At 45.8% G+C, this 22,929-nt stretch overlaps 1 long non-coding RNA gene across 1 annotated transcript in view; it reads right to left on the reverse strand.

Moving 5' to 3' along the window:
- The window catches only part of LOC105511504, a 36,410-nt gene that overhangs the window by 6,533 nt on the left and 6,948 nt on the right, over positions 1 to 22,929 (reverse strand). The window contains exons 2-3 of the long non-coding RNA XR_001001724.1: positions 12,499 to 12,513; positions 1,881 to 1,959 (exon numbers count right to left, since the gene is read on the reverse strand). This is a non-coding gene — a long non-coding RNA (uncharacterized LOC105511504). The remainder of the gene's footprint in view (positions 1 to 1,880; positions 1,960 to 12,498; positions 12,514 to 22,929) is intronic.

The raw sequence follows: 22,929 nt of genomic DNA on the forward strand, positions 1-22,929 counted from the left end.
CCGTCTCAAAAAAAAAAAAAAAAAATGAACCCCAGTTCCTATAAGCCTCAGGTACCTAGAAACCTACATCTGCCCTGCTGGGAACGCTGAGTGCCTGCAGATGTTCTTAGAGAAGATTCTAAGTCCAGCTCAGCTGATCTCCATCATCATACCTGGCATGTTTTATAACAAGAAGGGTTACCACAGCTAAAGTACCCTGGGGAAGGATTATGCAATGCCAGAAAGATTCTGTCTTCATAAGTCCCATAGGTGAAAGGGGTCAATTCACTGAAGCTGTCAACATTCAACATTCAGACATGGCCAGGCACAGTGGCTCACACCCATAATCCCAACACTTTGGAAGGACAAGCTGGGAGGATCAATTGAGGCCAGGAGTTGGAGACCAGCTTGGGCAACGTAACAAGACTCAATTTTCTTCTTTTTTGTCTGTACAAAGAAAAAAAATAAAAATTAGCCAGGCGTGGTGGTATGCACCTGTAGTCCCAGCTACTCGGGAGGGTGAGGCAGGAGGGATCACATGACTCCAAGAGTTTGAGGCTGCAGTGAGCTGTGATCACACCACTGCACTCCAGCCTGGGCAACTGAGACCCTGTCTCAAAAAAACAAAAAACACAGTCAGACATTTACTGAGCATCTACTACACATGCCATGAGCTGGGGACACAAACGAATGCTAAGATGCTAGTGAGAATGACAGCTCTGCAAAGAAGCCATCAGTTTGGGAACCGCTGCTACTTAGCTGAGCACACTCTTGAAGAAACTCTCCTTTCACCCACTGTCTTTTCCACCTGGCTCCAGGACCTGCTTCCTTCCCCACCTAACACATGCCACCTTAGGCCGACATCATAGGTCTCTTGAAGTCACAAGAACAGTAGTTCTATGTCTGTGTCTGATCCAGGTAATAATCAGAATGTTCAGTTCCATTTAAAGTTAAGATGTCTCGTCTCTGGCTCGGAAGCCTGAAGTGATGGAGGTGGTCATCTGCTCCTCCTCCTGTCCCCTCCCTTCTTCCACCTCCCACTCCCTATCCTGATGAGGCGTTGAGGTGGGGGACCAGGATGACAGAGCAGAAAGGATCTTACTTGACTGCTTCAGTTGTGAGCTGACATTGGGGTTTCTAGGGCTGACTTCTCTTTGGGGTGCTCTCGTGGGTTTCTTGGAGAAGCCACTTGAATTTCTGCTATAAAGCTCCCACCTTAGGGTTGCCAGATAAAAATACAGAATGCCCAATTAAATTTGAAGTTTAGCTAGATAAAAATTTAAAATGTTCTAGTGTATGTCGCAAATATTTCATGTAACATAGACTAAAAACATACATGTTATTTACCTGACATTGAAATTTAAATGAGTATCTTGTATTTGTATTTGTAAAATCTGGCAACCCCACCTCAACTACACTTTCCATTATGAGGCTGGGATGTAGTTGTGGGGCAGGGTTGCAGCAGCCCTTGGGGCTCTGGTTTTCCAGTGGCCCACATCTCTGTTGGGTCCCTTTGCCCCTCCAGGCAGCCCACTTGGATGGAGTCCTCTTCAAAAAGGCTCCAAGAAGTCTCTCCACCACCCCCATCTGGTTTCCGGGAGCCACACACCTTCACCCCACTGCCCTCTGGGGCAGGGCACCATTGGCCTCTGCAGCCCTGACTTCTCAGACCAGTCCTCACGTTTCCCCAAACACTGACAGGTGTGGGGAGAGCTCCCCATGCAGCCCTTGTCACTTCCTTGAGGTGAAGGGAAGCACTTGCTGCCTCACCCCATGGAAAGGCCACAGGGGTGGTGGGAACACGGTGCCCTCTGCCCACCCTCTTCAAGGAAGCCCTCCCTGATGCCTCGATCCGAGGCTGGAAGTGGGCGAAGGGCTGACAAAGGAAGTTCTCCCCTCACCGAGCTTGTCCTGGGCAGGGTCTCGGCACTGTGTGGATGTGTGGCTCCTTGCACCTACTATTTTGTTCTGCCTTTGAGGCTGAAGTGTCTGGATAACAGGAAAAGTCCCTTTTACCATCCAGCTATACTCCCTTGTTATGAATGAAGTCCAAATGGGGCACAAGGGAGCAGGAAGAAGAGTTTATTTGGCTGGGCCTAGGGGTAGTCACGAAGGGGTGCAGCGAAGAGGAGCCGCACCTCACTCCGTGCTGCACAGACAACATGCTTATGAATCTCCAGGGATCATGTTAAACAGCAGATTTGGCTTCAGTAGGTTTGGGGTGGGACCTGAGATCCTGCATTTCCTACAGCTCTCAGGTGATGTCCTCAAATGCCCTTTGAGCACAGAGGGGCCAGAGGGCTGCGTAGGAGGGGCTGCTAGGCCCTCGGGGGAGGGGGCAAAGAAAGGGCATTGCAGGCCAGGGAACAGCAAATGAAATGCAGAGGAAGACCTCAGGTCTGCTAATACTGCCTCTGCAGGTTCCAGTATGCGGTCAGAGGCTAAGAGGGGCCACCCACACTCATGGGAGGGGAATGGGGGAGCTGCTGAAGTTCCAGGGGGTCCTGACTGTGCCTGAAAAAGCTGGAACAGGAAAAGCAAGCTGAGTAGGTTCCATCGGTGTCAGCTCTTGTAAAAACACTTTACAAGCTAGCCTCCAGTTGTAGTTCACAAAGCCACGTGAACATTAATCAGGGCGTCTGATGGCTCGACGACAGAGTGCGTTTGATGGACACATTCAGGTCCTGCTTTGCACAATGCACAGCTGGCACTGGTTTGCTGCAGTTCACATGACTCTGTCTCCCGATGTGCACAGGTGGTATGAGTCACCTGGAAACTCAGTGTAACATCTGCAGAGGGTCAGCAAATCACATGGCCTAACCTGCCTGTGGGCGGCAAGCTAGCGACCTCCTAAAGATGTCTACTTTCTAACGCCCAGAGCTAGTGAATAGGTGACCTTACATGGCAAACAAAAGGGCCTTGGTAGATGTGACTCAGTTAAAGACTTTGAGATGGGGGGACTACTCGAGGTTGTTCAGGTGGGTCCATTCTAATCACATGAGTCCTTAAAAGTAGAGAACCAGCCAGGCACGTGGCTCACGCCTGTAATCCCAGCACTTCAGGAGGCTGAGGCGGGTAGCTTGCTTGCTGGTCATGTAGAACAGCCTGGCCAACATGGTGAAACCCCATTTCTACTAAAATACAACAATTAGCCAGGTGTGGTGGTGGGCACCTGTAATCCCAGCTACTAGGGAAGCTGAGGCAGGAGAACTGCTTGAACCCGGGAGGCGGAGGTTGCAGTGAGCCCAGATCACGCCACTGCACTGCAGCCTGGGCGACAGAGCAAGACTCCGTCCCAAAACAAACAAACAAACAAAGTAGAGAAACTTCCCCATTCATGGTCAGAAAGAGAAGTGAAAAAAGGAAAGGTAGAGAGGTGGCAGCGTGAGAAGGAGCCTTGCTGCTGGTTCTGTGATATCAGGGTTCATAGACAAGGATGAGAGAGCGGCCTCCAGGGGGAGCTAAGGGATTCCCCCAGTGATGTCAACAAGGAAATGGGGACTTCAGTCCCACAACCTTGTGGAACTGAATTCTGCTAACTGACAAGAAAATGCATTCACCCCTAGAATCTCCAGAAAGGAATGCATTCTTGTGTCCAAGTGAGGCTCATGTCTGACCTGCAGACCTGTATAATGATAAACCATGTTGTTTGAAACCGCTACATTTGCAGTGATTTGTTACAGCAGCAATAGAAAACCAATCCCCTGCCCAGAATGACTTCCTGCTTTCCTGTCAGAGGAAGGCTCAGGCCTTCTGCTGAAAACTCGCTTCCCTAAGTAGTCACACCCAATACTGAATACGCCCTAGAAGCAGCTGCTCTTTTCTCAGAACAATGAGTTGCTTGTAAGCCTGAGAACAGGACGAAAACCCACTTTGCCAGCAGCCCTGCGTGTGCATGCCCTCGGAGGGCAGGTTGGTTTTGCTATCTGCTTTCTGTCCTTTTTTCCCCCCATGGGTCCTGTCTGGCTCTTTTGCTTTCTCACTTTGTGCAGAAAGCCATCTTAACTCTTCTCATAGGAGAATAGCTGTATGGACGTAGCAGGGGGAGTTACCACATGCCTACCTCCATGGTTTTAGGGAGGGGTCCCTGCCCAAATGTCTCAGTGGCCACCTTCATCAGACCAGGAGCAGTCAGAGCGGGAAGGGATTCTAGAGTTGGTCCAGTCCAACCATCTCATCTTACATGGAAGGAGGGAAGGAAGAAAGGGAGAAAAATAAGAAAGTTGAGGTCAACCCTCCTCCAGGGATGGGCCTGGCCAACAGGATCCCAAGAGATGACATAACATTGAAATTAAGAAACCAAGGAAAGTTGAGAACTGAAGAAAGCTGAACCCAGTCAGCCAAGAGGCATCCTTGAGGGCTAACCAAGCCATCAGAACCTGGATGACCCCGACGAGTCAGAAAGTCAGGCGCCTCGAGAGCCAAGCAGCCAAGAAATGGGGGCTGGAACTGGCACTTTGGTCCGCCTCTGTGCACTCACCCAGCAAGGGTAGAAGGGACCCTGGGACCAAGTGACCAAGGTCACACAATGGATTAATAGAGCTGCTGAACTTCAAACTGAACCATGCCATTTTGCCAAAGCAGTCATCACCTTCCATGAGTCATAAATGTTTGTTCAAAGCCACAAATGTACACACTCTATGTATACAGAGTTTTTCTAAAGGTTCACATCTAAACAAATCAATTAGGGTCAGCCTTAATTTGTCGGAGCTTTTTGGTTAAAGTTTTCTGAGTAACTGAGTGAATTCAAGTTTCTTGCTTTCTCCTTTCTCTTTCTCCATTTAAAACATGATCTCATGAAATTTTTGTCCCAAGAAAGGCAGGATTACATTTTTTTTAACAGTTTGAGTTGGTGTAGTGTATTCTTGGTTATCAGAATACTCATATAGCTTTGGGATTTTGAATTGGTAAATATTCATGACGTGTGAAAAATCATGATACATACTGTATGATCTCAGTCCCACAAAATTGGATGTTGTGCCTACACACACACAGGACCTAGAAGAATATGTCAAACTATAAACTGCTTGTGATTGTGAATGACTTTGTTCTTTGCTTCTTGTGTTTTTCAGTTTCCTGTAATACACATATTAACTTAAAAAAAAAAAAAAGGTTATTTTAAAAGCCAAAAACAAACAAACACACAAAAAAACATGATCTCTAACCTTTTGGCTGGTTAAAATTTGAGAAAATTAGACAAATGCTTACTTTTTCCTTTTTGGCTGACAAACAAAGGCTCAATGAGCTGTCTTCATCTGTAGGGATTTATGTCCTTTGTAGGGGGCCTGCTTCCCCCTCAAAATAGAGTAAAAAAAAAATCAGTTGTGTCACTTGGGCTCAAAAGGACAGAAGACTTGACACTGGAGTTTGAGGGTCCTAGAGGGGCTCAGCCACACAGACCTTCCTGCCCCACCCTTCCTACCATAGCCCTTTTTAGGAGCTGCCCCTACCCCCACAAGACTGTCCTTGGTTGCTGAACTATTAATTATTTAAACAAATAGTCATTGATCACCTACCCACTGCTAGGCATAGGAGTCCTGTGAGATGGGCTCTTCCCTTAGTCCTCATCCCCATTGGCTATTGACACCATCCCCCGCTACATCCCCAATTCTACTATCCCCTTCCATGCTGACACAGGACCTGCCTCTCTGAGCCTCTGACCTCTGCTTTCTCCCAGCATCTATTTTGGTTCTTCCTCCTTGGCTCAGTGAGTACATGGACAATTCCAGACCAGCCTTAAAGGCAGCCACCCAAACGTTGGCCTCAGCCTCAGGGGCAGGGCAGGATCCTGGCCTACAAATCATGCACTCAGAGCTTGAGTCCAGTCTCTACAAGGACTGGCAGCAGATGGCGCTCGCCTGGGGAGACCGAGTCCAGACACCTGTTCCCTGGCACAGCAGAAGCCCTCCACCCAGGCCCTGGAATGACAGCCCTGACTGATCTCCTGACAGCGAGCTCGGGCTATCTTCCCTGAAGTCCAGTCCATCCCTTGCAAAGCCAGTTTCCGCTGTCCCGTGATGTTTAATGCTGAAGTTCTCTTTCCAACCTTTAAAACGCCTTTTCATGCCGTGCATTTAGAGAAAGGGCTCTGCCATCTGCAGAGGACCTGTGCGGAAATGTGGGGAAATGACCGTGTGTTTATTTATGTCATCCATTGTTAGCTAAGAATATCCAGGTGTTCTAATAATGGAGGTACCAAGAAAGGAAACAGTGTTGGATGGTGGGAAGGACGCTGGGCTCGGGGCAGGAAAACAAGCCCCACAGCCCAAGCTGAGTGACCTTCAGCAAGTTTTTGTTCTTTAGCCTCAGTTTCTTCCTCTGCAGAAAAGAAAAAAAAGAGTCTACAGTACTTGCTATGCTGACCTCAAAAGGATATAACAAGAATCCAGTGAAAGGATGTGTGTGCATCCCAAATTCGCTCAGGCCCAGCACCAGAGGGACAAATGAATCCACATTAGCAGATGTCACTGGGGCCTCCCACCTGCTGAAGCAGGCCTCCAGCACTTCCCCATAGAAGTTTCACTGAGCTGTTTTTCAGAGTGCCTAGGTGTGTCCCACAAGGACCCCCATGCAATCTTCTTTCTCAGTTCACTGCCTGAGAAGACCCTCCCTATAGCTACTATGTCCCAAGCAGGGGCTGAATCTCAGGGCTCTCAAAGCTGCAAAAGACAAGAGGTGTCAAAATGGTCTGTCTGCTCTCAGAATGCACCCCCAGCTCCTAGCAGAGGGACACCTGGAGGCTGGAACATGCTCAGGAATATCCACGCTGCGGGTTAGTTCAGGAGAACATCCCTACACGGAGGGCAGGGCCCGGCTGAGGGGTTTATTCAGGTTCCCACTGGATCCACACAGCTGCCTGGAGGCAGGGATTGTCCTCCTCATTTGACCAAGTCACACAGCTAGTAGTAGTAGGTGGTGGAACCCTGTGGTGGACATTGATCATTCTGGCTGCTTAGCATCTGGATATACTTATTCTATGCTTTCTTCTAGAAGCTGTGCAGTTTTCAATCTTATATTTAGGTCTATGGTCCAACCTGAGTTAATCTTTGTATATGATGTCAGGTAAGTCACGAGGTCCTTTTTCTTTGTATTGGATGTCCACTGGAGGATATGCAGTACTTCTTATTTGGGAGGAACATCAGGGTAAGTGGAAGGAAGATTCCATTGCCCGCTACAGAAACCAAGCTGAAGGGGAAGCTTCTCACTCTCTGGTTGCTTAAAGCTTTGACCCTTTAGGAGACAAGCCAAGGCACATGGTCATTTAGGGATTAGATGAGGTGGCTGTGAACAGCAGTGACAAGTGCCCCTCCCAAGTTGGTGGCTCTCGAGGTGGCCTCTGGACCTTGCCTGTCCTCCTCTACATCTTGCCCCCGCCAAGGCCTCCCAGCGGCCCCATGATTCCATGCGCTTCCCACTGCTCCTCACTTAAATTCCTTCTCTGCCGAAGTTAACCAGAAACAGTTTGTATTTGCAACCAAATTTGCAGCTGCTACAAGGCAGAATTCAAACTCTGACAATGTCTTGCTAAAAAACCCATGTGCTTTCAAACATACCATTCTTGGTGCACTGTTAAAGCTTATGTACATATAAGACATAGTTACTATTACAATGCATTAAATTGGACGATATCCTAGTGAGGTAAGTGGCAGGGTGGTGGTAATCGTGGAAAAACGAAAGCTCAAACCATCAAGGCTAGATGCTGTCAAGCTACAGGCTCACAGAAAGCTTTGGGAGGAAAAGAGGTACACGAGTCAGGAAAACAGCAGATTAAATAGGAAGCACCCAGCTGGGTAATGCGATTCCACCGCCTCTTTCCCAAAGAACTAAATTCAGCTGTGGCTTAAAAAAAAATTCCTGTATGGTTTGTGGGTGGTGAAACCTAGAATTTTAAAGCCAGGAAGGACCTTAAAAATCATCTGACCTTCAGACCCGCCTGGGTTTTATAAGAAAAAATCATCTATTGTACTGACCTCATTTCCTAGATAAGGAGACTGGTTCCCAGTTAGGTTACAAGACTTAGAAAACATCACATGCCAAGGCAGTGACAGAGCCAGACTAGAGGGAGGCGTTCTCTCTACCTTGATGCATGCCCTGTGGAAAAGGGTGGTAAACACAGTCCAAAAAGTCAGAGGGGAACCGCTGTTACACAGTGGGAAACTAGACATGAGTTTAAGTAAGAAATCAAATTGCATGTTTATCCCAGTCTTGTCATCTCTGTGAAGTCACTGATTCATTCTCAAAACCATCGCCCTGAGATGTGCCCGCTCTTTCCTGTGCTTCTACTGGGGAACTATCCAGGTAAACCTCTCCTCCCAAGGTCCTCTAGAGTGCTCCTGAGGCCCGTACTTAAATAAATACAGCATTTGGGAGCCAGGACGTACTTGAAGTTCTTCTTCAAGAAGTATGTGTTTTTCTGCAGTTGACACAGGCTGTCGTACGTGTATCACCGGGGAGGAGTGATGGGCTGTGGCGTTCGCATTAACCCTCAGATCTGGGTGGGTAGGGCTCAAACATCCGTATCTCAATAAGTTCTTCTGATGATTCTAATGCGCGGCCAGAGTTGAGAACCAGTGGGTCAAGGCATTAAGAGTCCCTGGTGATGTATGAAGTGGGAGAGGAGGGAATGTGTGAAGTGTTACTGTGTTATCTTCATATGAATCTCTCTGTCAGGTTAGCTTCTGGGGAGAAAGAGGTGCTGGCAAAATTCAGCAGAAGAGCTAAGCAGTGTGTTTCCTGGGACAGAAGTGGGTTCCTCAGGTAGGCATCTCAGGGGGCAGCCAGAGGGCACTTGGGTTGATGCCCAGGAAGTGGAGAAGAGAAAGCAAGAGAAGGCAGTTCAGGCCCACGCAGCAAGCCTCCGAGGCCTCCTGTGTCCCCAGAGCCACTGGCTCCATGGCCTCTCTTCTGCCCACCGCAAAGCAAGGACTTGTAATGTAGGAACCCGCAGGCAGTTCGAATATTTGTTGTATTTGGAAGCCTCCAAATTCTGTTTAAAAATAATTCTGGGTTTCTTTCAAAAGGCAGGTTGGGGAGAAACATCTGGAATAAAATAAACCCGCAGAAAAACGGGACCACTCCAAAGTATGTTATTCCCAACAGAGCCAGGAAACACATGAATGGGGGAAGGAAGAGCAAAAAACCAGCTTCTAAATGATGTTAAGAGAGGGTGGGGGAAACCAGAGTGGAGGTCGGCCTGACAGTACTTTGCTCTGACATTTTGGAAAGAAAGAAGTTCCATTTCAGTAATTTTGAGTCTTTCTCAAAAAAGTAATTTTTCTGTGCAGTTCTCAATGATACACTTGAGTCAACTCTGAGGAGCTGCACACACAACTGGTATCTACATTCCCCTCCTCCCCATAGACCTGGCTAAAGAGTCTGTGTCCTGTCGCACTAATAATGGATGACCTCTCAGGGAAAGCATGTTTCTGACAGACAGTTGTTCTCAGCAGCAGGGCTGGTGTCTGCATGTTCCATGTTCTGAGTTGAAAGGGAGCTGGCATCCGCAAGATCTCTTTCAGAAGGGCTGGTGAAGTCCTTCCAGACCATCGGCTGCAATTCCCATTGCAAATGAGCTCATCTTAGGAAATGTCTGCCATGGGGACAAATCTTTACTGACAGCCAGTGTCTCAGTGGCTCATGTTGATTCCTTTAGGAGTAGGGGAGCTGAGCATTGTTCCCCTAGCATTGCTGAGCATCTAGTAGGGACCCTGTAGAAGTGATGCCTCTTATTCTTGCTCAGTCCTGTAAGTCATTTTTACTGTCCACATTTCACAGATGAGGAAGTTGAGTCCCAGGGAGTCTGGGCTCCAGAATCAGGCAAATCTAGCTCCTCTACTCAGCAGTAGTGACTTCAGGCAAGTTACTTAACTCTCTGTGTCTTGGGTTCCTCCTCTTTAAAGTGGAGAGAACAATGAAACCGCTCTCATAGTAACAGAGAGGATTGAGAGAATGCTTCTCAAGGCGTTTAGCAGACAAATACGCAACCAATAAATATTAGGTGCTATTGTTACTGATGTTGTAATGATTTAAAGGGTTAAACAGCTCACTTGAATTAAGTAGTTCAGCACTGTAATAAAGTGCTGAAGCTGGGATTTTTGTTGTTGTCTTAGCCCCAGCACAAACTCTTATTACTCAGCACTGTGTCTCTAAGCTGAGGATAAAAGACAGAGACACAGACGTCAGAGGCACCTGTCCTCTTCCCTCAAGGGACAGCAAAGTAGCTAAGGGTATAGATTAGGTAGAGGTTGCCTTCTGGACACAAGGTTTATTTTGTGGCTTATTAGTCAGAGAGTGGGACTGACTATCTGTCACCTGTTGTAATACAGGTCTAGGATGAGGCCCAGGAGAATTCTGCTGACCATGCAGCAGGCAGGGCCAGAAGCTGGGAACAGGCTGGCAAGGGCTGGAGAAACTGGGCACCACAGGCACTGGTGCGGGGAGGGGACACAAGGTCTGGGCACCGTGTCTGTGGGCTCAAAAGGCTGCTTGGAACCATCTGGAGGACGTGGTCAGCCAAGCAGGCTGTGGGGGGGAAATGCCCAAGTCAGCAGGCTGCAGCTGAACTCAAAGGAACCTGGCATGGATCTGGCAGCCAATGGGTGACCTGCAGCTGTGGAAAGTGGGATCCTGGTTTCTAGGGTCCCCTGGGGAGGTCACTGGCTATCAGTAATTCACCTGTAGACCTGGCCATTCCTAGTCTTTCCTAGTGAGGGTATATGTAAAGAACCCACAGGAAGGCCGGGCGCGGTGACTCCTGCCTATAATCCCAGCACTTTGGGAGGCCAAGGTGGGTGGATCACCTGAGGTCAGGAGTTCGAATCTAGCCTGGCCAATATGGTGAAACCCTGTCTCTACTAAAAATACAAAAAAATTAGCTGGGCATGGTGGTGCATGCCTGTAATCCCAGCTACTTGGGAGGCTGAGGCTGAAGAATTGCTTGAACCCAGGAGGCGGAGGTTGCAGTGAGCTGAGATTGTGCCACTGCACTCTAGGCTGCCAACAGAGCCAGGCTCCATCTCAAAGAAAAAAAAAGAACCCACGGGAAAATAGGAGTCGAGCACTATCATTGCTATGCTAGGCACTTTGCGCATCCCATCTCAGTTCCCACAACAGGCCCATGTGGTAGCTATTCTCATACTCCAGGTTATCAAGGAGGAAACTGAGGGTCATACAAGTTAAGAAATTTGCTCAAGGTCAGTGTTAGATTGTCTGATAAGCTAAATAAATGTCTGCTTAGGATACCTGCAAAGCAAGAGCACCTAAAAACTTGCTTCTGAAGTAATTTTAAAATTGATTTTTCTAAGACTGCATCAAAGGAATCACTGTTGGAAAAAGAACTTCATTGGATTTCTTTACAATTATTTTTATGTCCTAAATAGAATGGAAAGGGATAGGTGGAAAAAAGACTTTCTCCTCACTTTTCTCTCTTTTTATAGTGAGGGAATGAGGTGATGGGGAGGAAGAGGGAGGAATCTTTTCTAGAAGTCCTCAGAAAATGTCCTCCAACATCCCATTGGCTAGGACTGGGTCGCACACACCCCTAGACCAGTCGCTGGCAAAGAGAAACACATTGTGTTGATTGTCTTAGAACAACTACAATTTATACTGTGGTGCTGGGCAAATGGCCACATCAACAACATTGGGTTCTGTTAGCAAGAAGAAAGGACCAACACAATGGTGGTTAAGTAGGCTATGGATGGAACTATCGCAACCCTTCAGGGTGCTCCCAAATCCCGGAGGAGCTAGGAAGGCACAGACAGTTCATTTACCAAATGGTTACCTTGGGTTTGGGATTTATTTACCACAGGATTTTAAAAAGAGACTATCAATTGACCCTTATGGAGATTTGAATCCCATGACACAGTATTATTATTATTGTTATTTTGCGGTAGGGTCTCACTCCTGTCACCCAGGATGGAGTGCAGTGGCGTGCTTGTGGCTCATGGCAGCCTCGACCTCCCAGGCTCAGGTGATCCACCTCAGCCTCCCAAGTAGCTGGGACTCTGTAGTCCATGTGCCACTATGCCTGGATAATTTTTTGTATTTTTAGCGAAAATACGTTGGTTTTGCCATGTTGCCCAGGCTGGTCTCGAACTCCTCGGCTCAAGCAGTCTGCCTGCCTCAGCCTCCCAAAGTGCTGGGATTACAGGCATGAGCCACTGCACCTGTCCAGACACAGTATAATTGGAACTACGTATGTTCTAACCAAAGCTTCCTCCAATTCTGTCCCCTCTTTCTATTTCTCTCACCTTCTTTGATCAGCTAAGTGCCTTGTCACCTGTCTTCATTTAAAGTCCCCACTTCCCACTCCCTCCTCGACTCCCTGACATCTGGCTTCCACCCCAGTTTCTCCCTTGAAACTGTCTGGCAAAGGTCATGAATGAATATTAAGTTCCCCACTCCCGAGAATACTTTTTCACTCACAGCTTACTCAGCTTTGTGGCACATGGCACTGTCAACGCCTCCACAGTGTTCCAAGGCTCTCCTCCCTTGGTGCCTGGGGCCCTACTCTCTCCTCACCCTCTGCTGAGCTCTCTGGCTGCTCAGTCTCCAGGCTGGTTCACCACAGGGGCCTATTCCCAAATGTTGGGGCTTATTCCCAGGGTTCTTCCCTTTACTTCCTTTCTTCTCTCTCCAGACACTATCCTTATGACGTGCACTACCCTCTCCGATCTCTAATTCCAGTGCAGGCTGGAGACCTGAGCTGCAGATCTCTACGTTTAATTGACTTTTGGATAGAAGTTCACAGGCTCCTCAAGTTCAATTACTTCTATGTATTTAGAAACAGTGTCTCACTCTGTTGCCAGGCTAGCGTGTAGTGGCCCCATCATAGCCCACTGCAGCCTCAAATCCCTGTGCACAGGCAATCCTCTAACTTCTGCCTCCCAAGTAGCTAGGACTAGAAGCACACACTACCACGCCTGGCTTTTTTTTTTTTTTTTTTTTAAGAGATGGTTTTTATATGTTTCCCAGACGGTTTCATATTCCTGATCCTCCTGCCTCGGACTCCCAAAATGCTGGGATTGCCAGTGTTAGTCCCCACGCCCGGCTCAATTTCTCCTAAATGGACTCATGATACTCTCTTACTTGCCTTTTCTCTTGGGCCTCCTGATCTTGGTGACTGGCACTACCAGCTATCCAGCCACTTGGCCAAGCCAGAAACCTGGGTTCCACCATGTAATAAATAGATCAAGTCATATTGTTTCTATTTATTTAGTATCTCAGGTATCTCTGTTCTCTTGTATATCCACAACTTCCACCCAGGCTCAAACATATATCATAACTCTCTGGGTTATTACAAGGGTCTGAAACTGATCCCCCACCTTTATGTTCACCCTCCCCCCCAGCCTATGTGTCACCATCATGGTGGTGGTCTTTATAAAATATGGAGATGCTCATTTCTCCACTTTGTAGAAGCCTTCTATGGCTCTTCTCTGATGCCAACACAAAATTCATGACATAGAAATGCAGAGATAGCCCATCTTTTCAGGCTTACTGGCTTAGGCTCTCTCCACGCTAGCTGGAGACAGAAAGACATGACATTGCATTTTAATAGGTAAAATGTTTTACCTTTAATAAGTTGGGTTGCTTGCATTTTTGTAACACTCTTTGATTTGTCCAGCTCCATTTTGGAAGACCATTATGTAATGATGTGACTAAGCTTCAGTCTGAAACACTGTGTGTCTGATTTGAATTGTTGAAACCTCTAAATTCAAGTTTCCTTATATGCTAAATGGGGATACTAATACTTGCTCAGAGGGGAGTTGGGAGGTGTAAATTCAGTGATATATATAACAGGCATGGCATATGGTAAGTGTCCCATCAATGATAACAGCTACTACTTATAGAGCAGATCTTACTCTGTGCCAGGATGGTTCTAGGTGCTTTATGTTGTTAGTTCCTTTGATCTTCATAAAAATCTTATGAGGTAGATACCATTATTCTTATTTTACGGATGGAGAAACAAGCACAGGGGGTTCGCATAGCCCGTCCAAAATCACACAGATAGTAAGTGGCAGAGGGAGATTTGAATCCTTGCAGGGTAATGCTAGAAACTATACTCTTTTTGTTTTGTTTTGTATTTTGAGACAGAGTCTTGCTCTGTCACCCAGGCTGGAGTGCAGTGGCATGGTCTCGGCTCACTGCAACCTCTGCCTCCCGAGTTCAAGCGATTCTCCTGCCTCAGCTTCCCATGTAGCTGGGATTACAGGAGCATTTCACGATGCCTAGCTAATTTTTGTATTCTCAGTAGAGATGGGGATTCACTATGTTGGCCAGGCTGGTCTTCAACTCCTGACCTCAAGTGATGCACCTGCCTAGGGCTTCTGAAGTGCTGGGATTATAGGCATGAGCCACCATACCTGGCCCAGAAACTATACTCTTACCCACTAACGGACCCTGCTTCTTCATGACTCTTGATCGTTTAAATTAATGCATTTATTTTAACTATATGTACCAGAAAGTACATCTGGAGTTTTTAATAAATATGTTACAAATGATTTGGAGGGAACATAAAATATAAGGACTAATTTCTAGAATGTTCATATAGAAGCAATAGAATGTCCTCTACCACACACACAAAAAACCAACCTCTTGATACATTAAAGATGCTTTTTCTTCACTGAATTGATCCAGGAACAAATTGCTTTGACATCATTGATACCAAAATAAATCAGACCAAAATTAAATCTATCATTCTGTAAATTAAGGAGTTTGGAAATTACTTCAAAGAGATTGATATTTTTGCCTTTTTCAAAATTGCCATTTGACGATGCCTTCATTCTGGAGGAGCTTCAAGCCAGAGGCACTTGCAGCTGCCCTTGTAGGTAAACTTGACTTTTAGCCGGAGCAAAGTGCTCCACAGCCACAGCAGTTACCTAGTTCTTCTTGGTTTGGATTTTTGCCAATCGGGCAACAACCGTAGGTGCCCCAGGATGACTGTAGTGGTGTTTCTCAGGGACTGGAGTGTGTGCTTTATGTCAATACAGACAGTTCTCTCACTGCTTGGTCTCAATTCCATGAACACTTGGAAATTTTACCCCTTGCAAAGAGAGGCAGAATGAGTGTACAGGCTTTTAGATCATCCCTTCTCTGGTCTTCAAAATCCTTTAGGGCAGGGACTGTGTTATATTTATCTCTGCAAACCCAGATCCTGGCATGGTGCCTGGCACAGAGAAGGCACTTAAGTAAGCCGAGTGCTGGTGCATTTAGAAGTCCTAGTTTATGCTCTTCTTCAACCAGAACTGGTTAAGAATACGGGTTGGGATAACAGAGTACCTACAAGGGACAGATATTGGCACCCTCTTCATACAGGAACCTGGATGGTAGTGATAAAATATCAGTTGATAATATTTGAGAAATTGTCAAGTTGTTGGAAACACATGTAACTTCCCCAAATAACTAAGCTGGAAAACTGTACCAGTTTGAATGTGTAGATTCTGGTATGCTTATAACAACAACAACAAAAAAGGCACACCATGGTGATCACACTTTACAGCGGCACATGCTCCCTCTTCCCTATTGAAGATATAGTTCCAATTCTCTCCTTTTTTGGTTGATGTTTCTCCTGCTCTTTTCCCATTAAGACTACATCTGTGATTCTGTAAAATCTTTCCATCCCTTTCTTACTACCTAAGCATATAAAACATTCATATGTGGAAAGATTCTGATATGCACGATAATTCCAAATGCTGCAAGCCCAAACAGACTTGGAAAAATTCTCAGTTTACTACCAAAGCAAACTTACATCAGAAATGTCTTAAAGCACTAAAAGAAAAAGGGAAAAATCTTAGGGCAAAGACCCAATTGTAGTAGCAAGGATAACCAGTGGTTGAAGAGAGAGGACATGGAAGGGTATTTCCTCCCCACCCCAGGCACTCTGCAATGGCTTGATGGAGCACTGGGCAGGATCTTAAAATAATCTACTCTCCCGTCAGACACTACTGAATTACTTTTTATCTTCACCAACAAGTACTGCCATTAATTAATAACACTATGTACCAGGCACTAGGCTAAGTGCTTTGTATGCCATCTCTTTTAATGTTCCTCATACTTTGCAGGTGTCAATAATCCATTTTTAGAGGTGGAGTAATTTGCCTAAGAACATACAACAAATAAATCTGTTGTACTCCACAGCTCAACTTCCTTCCACAGAACCAGTATTTCCAAGACAGGACCAGAGCCTGGCATTGTTAGCAAAGCTGTGCTTATTAGCTGTGTGGGTGAGAGGAGCAAAGGAGTTAAAACCTTCAGACAGCAGTGCCTGGCAGGGGGCAAGCACTCAATAACGGTTGCCAGTATGCAGATGCTGTCCTTGCTGAGGAGGGCAGCTCAGTTTGTCCAGGTCGAAAGGGAGGCTCAGAGTACAGGTTAAGATTGGGCCAGGGCATGTGTTATCCTGACAGTTGCTTGGTAAAAGACCTGGTCCAGGAAGGAGACATGAAAATTAAGCAGAAAGCCTGCTTCAACCAGAGCAACTGGCCCAGATCTCCAAGCTGGTGGGGCCACGTGAGGACTCATTGAAGACCAGGAGGGTTGAGAGAAGGCAGCAAGGAACAGGTGGAGGGATGTTGTCTGGTGGTTTAAGTAACTGTCTTTGGACGCTAGGCACAGGGTGTAGAGCCCCTTCTGTGGAGACCTCAGACCTCTCCCCAATGCTAGCAGCAGCTCTTCAAGGCATGCCTGATAGACATGCCAACCTGACCACAGCAGTCAACTCATGGCCGATGGGGAGGGCCCAAGCTTGGGAGCAGTCGCCAATGGACATGCTTGCCTTGTATGTAATATATATTTTAATATATTAATAAAATCAAAATGCTGTACATTTAAAATGGGTCCGATACATGACAGCTTTTTGTCAACTGTGACACACAGTGGAAATGCTATGGGTGAGAGGGAGATGGAGCTGTGCTGGAATGGGGAGGAGCCTAAGGTCTGGATGGCTGGTGATTCGTCCTTCTCCACCGCGGCAGATGCTGCTACGGATTTCCCAGTTCCCAATCTCCCCTCTCCCTCACTATCAGAAGTACAGAAGCCCCACATTTCAGCTGGGAACACTGTAGCCCTGCAGTAGAGGTCACACTTCTCAGGCTCCCTTGCCTCAAGGTGTGGCCACATGACTGAGCCCTGGCCAGTGATGAAGTGACATGTGCCAGCTTCAGGAAACTCTCCTTTGAGCTGCAGGCACCTGCCTTTGCCCCCATTTCTTTGTCTCTTTCTCCAGTGGCTGCCTAGAATATGGATGTACTGGAGACCTAATCACCAATTTAGACCATGAAGGGGAGAGCCACATCCTAGGGATCGCAGAGCAGGAGCTGGAAAGAGCCTGGGTTCCTGAGGACGTCACAGAGCAGGGCCACTATGCCAGCCCAGGAGTGCCTCCCCCAATTATTCACAAGACAGGGACATGAACCTCTCCTTGTATGAGCCACTGTATTTTAGGTTTTCTGCCAAATGCAGAAGGGACTATCTCAGTCTCTTGGGTTCTTGGATTCTTTTGTTAATTTTTGCTTCTTCTCTGCCTATGTGCAGGTCTCTTAGGACTGCCCCCCGCCCCCGGCCCCGCTGAACTGAGGAGGCTGAGGCTGACCCGTGTGTCTCAGCTGTTGCCCTTTGTGAACCCCTAAGTGCCTTATTTATTTATTTATTAGTAGTTTATTTATTAGTAGACCGTTTATTTATTAGTAGTCTATTGTTAATAATCATAGTAAGCTATCCAAGCTGACTTTTGATTGAACTTAGGAGTTTTATGGTTATAAGAGAATGAAAACCTCAGAATAAAATATTAGGCTCTTTGATCTGTGTGAATAGTCCCTCTTGAGCTGTTCTGGGTGTGTTTTTCTGTGATTCCCAGCTATTGTGCTAAGCACCACACTCAGTCTCAGCTGCCTGTTAACGGAAACAGGAGGACTGATGCATTAGCATAACAAGGGATCTGCAGCTAGCCTAGGCTTTCTGAGTACTCCATGCACAGATGGGGTGGAGGGTGGGCAGGGACCAGAGCTGGGGTGGAGGGTGGAGGGGCATCTGAGAACAGGCAGGCATAGAGGGCAAGGGCAGGAGAGATAGAGTCAGAGGGGTGGGCAGAGATGGCTCGCTGCCACTTAATAGGTATACAATGAGCAACTCTTGAAGAAAGAAAGGGAGGAGGAGGAGAGGGAAAGAAGGAAGGACAGAAAGAGGTTGCTAGGACCAAGTGCTAGGCAGCTAAAAAAGCATTGGGGGTTGCTTCAATAGAATACACAAGACAAGAATGTACATGCAGGTGCACGGGGATAATGCTTCAGCAGGGTGATAAATACACACACACACACACACACACACAGACATGGACACAGGCATATACAGACACATAGACTTATACAGATATACACATATGTACATGTGTGGTAGCCAGCCTCCACGATGGTCCTAATCCTTGCCTTCTGGTGTTTACACCCTTGTGTCATTCTCTCCTACAATGTATACATCTGACTTTGTAACAAATAGAATCTTGTAGTCATGATGGTGAGTGACTTCCAAGGCTAGGGCATAAAAAATTATGGAGGCTTCCACCTTGCCCTCTCTGGGATCACTTTCTCTGCAGGAAGGCAGCCCTCATGTTGTGAGGACACTCAAACAGCACTATGGAGAATTTCACCTTCTGCCAAAAGCCCATACCAATTGGCCAGCCATGCGGTGAGCCATCTCAGAAACAGATCCTCCAGCCCCATTCTGGCCTTCAGTTCCAGATGATAGCAGCCCTGGCCACAACCTTACAGCAGACCTTAAGCCAGAACCACCCAGCTAAGCTACTCTCGCTTTCCCAACCCGCAGAAACTGTGAGGTAACAGTTTACTGGGGTTTTATGCCACGGTAACTTGCTAAGCAACAATAGACAACGAATACAAACTATATACACACATAATTTTCCATATATATAAAATCTATCATACAATGCATATATAGTTTTTCATAATTATCAAAATAATATGGATTTACTGGAGAAATCTTATGAGATAAGTACTATCATGATTCCCATTTTAATTGACGGGGAAACTGAAACACAGATAGTTCAAGTACTTTAAGCAGTAAGTAGAGGAGACAGAATTTGATCTCAGGCAATCTGAGCCTATCACTGTCTTATAGCATGGCACACTCTGGCTGACACTTTGTTGTATTTCCCTCCAGTCTTTTAAAAATGCAGTTTAAAAAAATCAATAGACTTTATTTTCTAGAGCACTGTTAGGTTTACAGAAAAATTGAGCAGAAAGTACAAAGAGTTCCCATAGATCCCCTCTCCCCTCCCCTTTCGCCTAGTTTCCCCTATTGTTAACATCAGGCATTAGTGTGGTGTGTTTTTTACAACTGAGGAGCTGATATTGATACATTAAGTCTGAGGTGACATTAGGTTTCACTGTTTGTGTTGTACATTCAGTGGGTTTTAACAGATGCATCCTGATACGTATCCACTATTATCATGTCATACAGAATAATTTCCTGCCTTAAAATCCCGTGCTGCACCTGTTCATCCCTCCCTATGCATGTCATTCTTAAGCAGAGTTAATACTACATATACTAATTTTGCAGTTTTTAAATTAATATTGCGTATTTTTCTTGTCAGTAAAACTTATTTATAAACATTATTTTTAACACTTGAATAGCATTCTATATGTGCATGGCTAAACCATAACTAACTTTATTTATTTCCTGTTCTCGGGCATCAAAATTGTTCTCCCAGGATTCTTTTTTTAAGTCCTGGGATGGAGGACCCTTGACAATTCAACTCATCCTGAATTTAAGTGTGCATTTGTCTACGGATGTGTGTGTCAGCTTTGGCACATAGGTACAACTGCTGCAATTTCAACATCCTTAACCCAGCTCTGTCAGAAACTTGGAAATTATTGATTCTGTAAGTTATTTCTAGCCTGCCAGAGCACTTGTTCTTGTCCTCTCTCCCCTGACCCCAACTGGGCTTTTAGAATAAGTTTTCATCAGTTCCCAAGAAATGAAACATTGTGAATACAAAATGACTAAGAGCATTTCTTTGGACCCTATGCCCCACAGCAGACACAGGCTGCCCCCCTGATGCCCTTTCAGGATTAACAAGGATCTGAGAACCAGCAGTATAGAAGTAGGGGCAATAAAGGAAATTGATGTTCTCTGAGATTGATTTGTTAAATATTCTGTATATCTTTTGCCCATTCCAGAATCCCTTCACTTAATTCTAAATTTGATTTTAACAGCCTACAAATTCCTATTGGATTAAATCTTTATGACTCATCTGTACTTTCAAGTTCCTGTAATTGAAAATTCCATTTATATGTGCTTTTCTTATTATTATAGTATCTTTTTTTGCACACCAGAGGACACCTGGGTCTGTATTTCAGGAAGGTACATACACCTGTTTGGACTGGCCTAATAGTCAGATTGTCATTAATAAGAAGGAATAAGGCACACAAAATTTAAGCCTCAGGTTTAAGCCTTGCTCTGCCCTCCACCTACAACTCTCTCTCTGTCTTTTCTCTCTCTCTCTGAAACCTGATGCTCAGATAGAAAGTTGGGTTCTAGACCAGGCGCAGTGGCTCACGCCTATAATCCCAGTACTTTGGGAGGCCAAGATGTGCAGATCACGAGGTCAGGAGATCGAGATCATCCTGGCTAACACGGTGAAAACCTGTCTCTACTAAAAATACAAAAAATTAGCCAGGCGTGGTGGCGGGCGCCTGTAGTCCCAGCTACTCAGGAGGCTGAGGCAGGAGAATTGCTTGAACCTGGGAGGCGGAGCTTGCAGTGAGCCGAGATCGCACCACAGCACTCCAGCCTGGCGACAGAGCCAGACTCCATCTCGAAAAAAATAAAATAAAATAAAGAAAGAAAGTCAGGTTCTAAACTGTCTGACTTTGATAATCCTTAGTGCTAGTATTGACAGGAGAAGAACCTGAAGTAGTTAGAAACTAGAAGTGGCAAACTTGAACCGGCAATTGCAAGACTTTGTAAGTCACTGATTTTAATCAAAGAAACGTTTGAAAAGGAGTTTGGCAAAGAAAGGGAAGGCAGGACATTAAAGGCAGAAGGAAAAGACTGCATATAAAAAGGTGAGAAGGAGTGACCAGCTCAGGATGGATGAGTCATCTGTGGACCAAATCTGTGCTGGAGATAGTTGACATATCTATTGCTGATAATAATCTGGGGATCACTGAAGTCCAATCACGGCAATGTGGGATATACTTAGAAGTGCTTTAAAACCAGAGAAAGTGTTGACTCAAACCAGTACGTTGAACATGCCTGCTTGGTGGCAATGGACACAAGGGAACATCCTAGAAGTGTGACAAGCTGTCAAAGTCTGTCTGTGCTTCTTAAGCACTGTCCAAGGGACAGACACATGCATCAGTTGGGCACGAGTACTGTCATCACTAGAGGGGGATGCTCCATGGTGGGGCTGGGAGAGATCTCCATTCTGTGTTCCCTAAATAACCTTCTCATGCCTGGAGACCTTCATACTGGAAAGAGGCTATCATTATAGCAAACATCAGTATCTGGTCCCTTCCAAAGGCATATTTGCTTTAAAAGAGAGGTGATTTTTACTTTATGACCAGTTTCTTAAAAACAGTTTAGCATATGGACAGTGCCAAGTGCCTGATTAATGTATGTGTTCTGAGAAGATCAAAATTTGGGCTCTGTAAAACCAAGGACTAGGCTCTGGGCCCTGGTGGCTCCATGGGGCTCTGCCACATGGAAGGTACTAACTAAGAGGTCAGCAGGCCTCCTCTTTAAATGCAATAAGAACAATTTGTGTGTCCTGCTACTACTGTTACTTGCGTGTTTTGCATCTCCTCTGCCTTCTCCTTGCCTCCATCTCCATCTAGAATGTAACAGGGAGCAGTGTGACTCAAAGTGCCATGCTGCAAATGGTTTGTCACCGGTCCAAAACAAGATAAATCCAGAAATTGAGAGTAAGAGAACATTTTAGAGAAATTTGACAGAGTAATTAATTTCTGTTGAATGTAACAAAATATTGGGATTTGTTTTTATTATGCTGTATGTCTTTGTTTTTTCATTTCATTTTAGAGTAATTTATTTCTACAAAAATATTGGTCCATTGTGGACTGGTCTTTCACCCCAGATAGTTTGAGAAGTACTAATATAGAGGGTAGGGATCCCTGTTTTACACTGATGGTCTATGACATTCAGTGCCCGTCCAAATGTCAACCCTGCTGCACAGCAGAATCACCTTGAGAGCTGAAAAAAAAAAAATTTCTATCTCTCTATAGAGAGAAGCTTCAGCTCCACCCTCACCAATTAAATGAGAATTGAGGTGGGATTAGGGTGTGGCAAGGGCATCTGCATTTACTAAAAACTTCCTTGGTGTTTCTAACTTCTGGCCAGGAATGAAATCCTTAATGTGGGTGGTATCCAATCCATGACCACAGGTTGAATGAATGACTAAAGCATGTCAGCCAGCTAACAACAGGCGTTTATTACACACCTGACAGTGCTGTACCAGGTGGTGAGTAACACATTATAAAGTCATGAAGCTTAATCAAGATTTTCCAATCTGATGATAAAGCTCCTATTGACAAAGCCAGTACAAAACAAAGGACACAGATTAATAAACCTATAGCATTCACCCACAAATAAAGTAACATTTATACACTATGGATGGATGAAGCCCAACTCTCTCTCTGTCTCTCAAAAGCAAACAGCATGTTCAATAATATTTCACCTAATGGGAAAGAGATTTCCTTAGGCTGGTGTCTCCCCGTTGGTCAAAGAATCCACTAGATGTCACTCAAGGTCCCTCAAGGTTCCCTTTCACAGGCTTTGCGTGGTCTTTAATTACATCAGATCATTTTCCTCACCAAACTTTGTCCCCACAGTCCAAGACTTCTAATGGAAACCATGCAAAATGTAAGGCACAGAACGTGCTCGTTGTTTGATCTCTTTTCGTGGCTTTCTCTAGCACTCTAGGGC

Source organism: Colobus angolensis, unplaced genomic scaffold (assembly GCF_000951035.1).
Source record: "Colobus angolensis palliatus isolate OR3802 unplaced genomic scaffold, Cang.pa_1.0 Scaffold20, whole genome shotgun sequence".
Lineage (NCBI taxonomy): Eukaryota > Metazoa > Chordata > Mammalia > Primates > Cercopithecidae > Colobus > Colobus angolensis.